The sequence below is a fragment of the Lactuca virosa genome, chromosome 4 (assembly GCF_052849685.1).
Source record: "Lactuca virosa cultivar CGN04683 chromosome 4, Lactuca_virosa_CGN04683_v6, whole genome shotgun sequence".
Classification (NCBI taxonomy): domain Eukaryota; kingdom Viridiplantae; phylum Streptophyta; class Magnoliopsida; order Asterales; family Asteraceae; genus Lactuca; species Lactuca virosa.
In genome coordinates, this window is record NC_136429.1 from 209,879,202 (window position 1) to 209,883,229 (window position 4,028).

Below are 4,028 nucleotides of genomic sequence, written 5' to 3' on the forward strand. Positions count from 1 at the left end.
GGTAGAGGCTAGAAATCAATACCTAATGATCATTGACAGTGTGTCAAGATCTTCTAAAAAGGGTGGGGAAGGACTCAAGAATGGGTGTTACCGAAAAAAACTGTGGTCCAAAAAATGTGAATTCGGGGACGTATCTCAAAGTTCATCAATGTAAGGCATGATTAACAAAACCTAACTAACTATCTACTCTAGACCCCTAGAAAAATTTCCTAGCCTAAAAAGGTGGTGAGAATCTAGCTAATAAGGCTCGGGTGATACTCGGGAGTACAAAGGGGTACTTCCCCCAAATCGAGATGCAATTCTTCAAGAGCTTCAAAATACCTTACCGTGCTAATATTTGCTTGCATGCATCATCCTGGCTAACCACTTCCATCCGCACGTAGACCCAATCAAGCTACCTGCATGTAAACCCCACACAAGCAGTCCAAAAAGTGGTATTTTTAGGTTTACAATGTGTCCCACTTGTCATACACATGGAATTCCATAGCAAAACCCGGGACCAATCTATGATTCAATACTTATGACCCTGTTCCATGGTGACCAAGAGATAAGAATAAATAGATAACAAAAATGCATGAATGCTAATGTCCTAATTAAATGTCATGCTAAATTAAAAGAAGAAAAGAAGAAAATAATACCTTTCTGGAGTTTTTTTTATAAATGAATGCAACTCAGCTAAAGACTAATATCCTATGTAACCTAACTAAAAATTCATGAAAAAGTAAAATCTAAAAGGGAATACCTCACCCCAAGCTTAAGAACAAGCATTATCCTCAATGGTTAATGTAAGGGCAGAAATTGTTGGATTAATGTCTAAGTCCATAACTATATTTGATATGTACTTGACCCGACCCGACATGGTCCATTTGGGTTGCACTTCACCGGCACAATTTATATGGATAGTCTTTTGAGAATAGTATATTTATGATTTATATTAATATATTATAAGTTCTAATATATTAATATATAATCATATTATTTAATTAGTATTGATCAAGAATTAATTTATAATTAATTAAGTGATCAAAAGGAACTAATTAAATATGGACTCTTAGATATATATGTGTAGTGGGCCAAGTTCATTTAGGTTGGGCTAAGTCTTCATGGATAGTCCATGGAGCTTTAACCCATGGATCCTAGGAAATGAAAGGTCATGGGTATTAGGGTTTACATGGATGTAACCCTAATCCTCCATAATATATAAAGGGGTCCTTGGCTCACAAAATTGCCACAAGTGTGTGAAAATAAGAGTGGACCGATTTTAGTGTGCATACATATTCTCTCAAGTTCTTCCAAGGTGTTTTGGTGATTTGTGATTCCATTTGAGTCTTCCACACTATTGGGGCTAAGCTCTTAAAGCTTGAAGACATCAAGCTACATCAAAAGGTATGTCATCTAACTAGAACTTTGTAGTATAGGTGCTTCATAATATGCTAGTTAGGATGAAACCTTGGAATAGTTAATATTTGCATGTATAATAGAGAAAACATAGATCCAAGGTTTATAGGGTTGCATGTACACCATAGGAGTGTTAGAATGCTCAAAACCCAACAGTGGTATAAGAGCCATGGGTTGTTTTCTGTTATATTGATGCAAATGTTTTTTTTTCAAGTTGAAAAAAAAGGAAAAAAAACATGATGTTTGTCAAATTTTAAGATAATTACTTGTTTTTGTGAAAAACTAATTATTTGTAAAATTTGAATCATTTCCTATATGAGTTGAATTAGGTCAAATTTAGTAAAAGATAAAATGATATGATTATTTTATTAGTTTTAAAAGTTTGATCTAAAGAGTTTTTTGAAACCTCCATAAGTTATGAATATGAAAAGGTTTTTAAAAAAATGATTCAAAGTTTTTTATGGAGTTACAAAACTTGGTCTTAATGTTTTAAAGAATTCCATAACTTGTTCTTAAGTTATGGAACATGAAAAGTTTCATCATAAAACAAGTATTTAACTCCATAAGTTATGGATTCCAAAAGTTTTCAAGAGTTACAAAACTTGCCCTCAAGTTTTGGAATTTGGAAAAAGTTTTTTATGATAAAAAAAAAAGAATTGAATTCTAAAACTCTTGAGTTCATAACTTAAACAATTAATTAAATGGTTTTAATTTTGAATTTAATAATTGGAATTATGATGTTTTTATTGAATAATTCAATTAACTCTTTTGGACTTTATTAATAGATAATTAAAGTGTTTAATTAAAAGAGAATTAATAATTCCATAATGACATGATTTAAATTTAATTAAATTAAGAGTATAGTTTAATTAATACATTAAACCACCAAGTATTTTAAATGTCTAAAATACACCCTTATACTATTATAATATTAAAAGTTTAATATATTATATGTATAAGAGCAAGTCGTCTTACCATTAGTAGGCCTCATTCACGAAGCCGGCCTATAAGGGGGGTATAAGGTTACTGTCTATAAAATGACAGTTTAATGGGTGTCCACTCTCACCCACCGCTTCCTTGACTGGTGGAGGGTCGTTAGCCGAACAGGTAGGACAAGGACTATAATTCTCCCTTCATTATAAGTATAATGATAAATACTAAGTAACTAAACACTTATAAATTCCCAATCTTAGTTACTTAGGAAAATGTGAATAAGGTGTTAATCCATGAAATTACACTTTGCACTTTGTTTAAGCTGTTAGTGGAGCGTGTGTGGTTAACCGGCACACTAACCTGGACTTAACAAGGTAGGCAAAGGGTAACTTAATGTTTATCATAGTATCGTTGGAGCGTGTGTGGTTAACCGGCACATCGATTGAGGGGTAAATATTAAGGGTACCAAGTATATTTGCATGGTTACTTCACACCTTGTTTTCTGATCCTCAGCATCTTAGTCACAAAACCTGAAGGGCACACTCGAGATTGAAACATGCCATTGAAAAGTTCAATGAATCTCAAAAGAATCTAGGAGTTTCAAAACCAATTAAAACCTAATAATACATTTCGTTTATCTTGGTGGAAATTGGTGAATCGTCATTCACCTACCTTCAAATATTTTATAGCTTGGATTACGGCATCCCCCTTCCAAGTTATAAAATAGTTTGTTGGGTCCTAGCCTTAATATATCATATTGGGTGTTATATTAAGGACTTAAACCAACTTTACGTGAATTTCTCCCATTGTTGATGTCTGGTTTAGACAACAATGATCTTCCCAAACCAAGCTTTCCTAATGAATATGACTTCCCGAGTTTGGCTCATGGAAGTCATACTTCTCTTCCTCCACCTCCTCCAATTATCCTCCCTAACCCACAAGTTCAAGGTCACTCAAGCCCTAATGGCAAGCAAGGTCTATGTGTGATCACATCTTAGAGATGAAGTCACATATTGACAAGCCGGGAGAGTTGGGTGTCAAAGTCTTGAGAAAGTTGGATGTTCAATCACTTTCTAAGTCACATAGTGATTTCCTTTGGGACTACTATGAAACAGACTATGACATGAACCTTAATGATCATATCTATTTGCTTGGTGCTACTGAATCAGCAATGATTTGGAACGATAGTAAAGCAAATTTGATTAGAAGATCAACTTCCCAAAAACTTTATGGACAGTGACAATGGTGACACTGGAAATCCAGAAAAAGCATTCTCTTCCCAATGGAAAGGGATTGGCCATAGTCAACCCGGTTGACCAAATGGTAAAGAGAAAGGCTAAGTCTGAGATAGTCCCATTACCAAAGGGTCCATATGTTTATTTTGCCAAAGGAAGGGGCGTTGATTGCAAAGCTGCCAAATTTACCTAAGGATGTTAAAGTCAATAAGTTTGACTCTACATCAGGTAGAGCCCATTATCTAACTCTGTTAAATTCTATTCTGAGATCCTCATTACATGATGTGACTGGGTCACATGTTGATGTTTTAAGAATCAAAGAATAGAGAGAAATCTTAAAGGAAGTATATGTTGATTCTGATCGCGAAGGTGGATTTCGATCGCATCAGAATTTTGAGCAGTTGCTTAAGAAGTTATGATATATTGCTAAGGAATAGATAACAACAATTTTCCATGTGGATT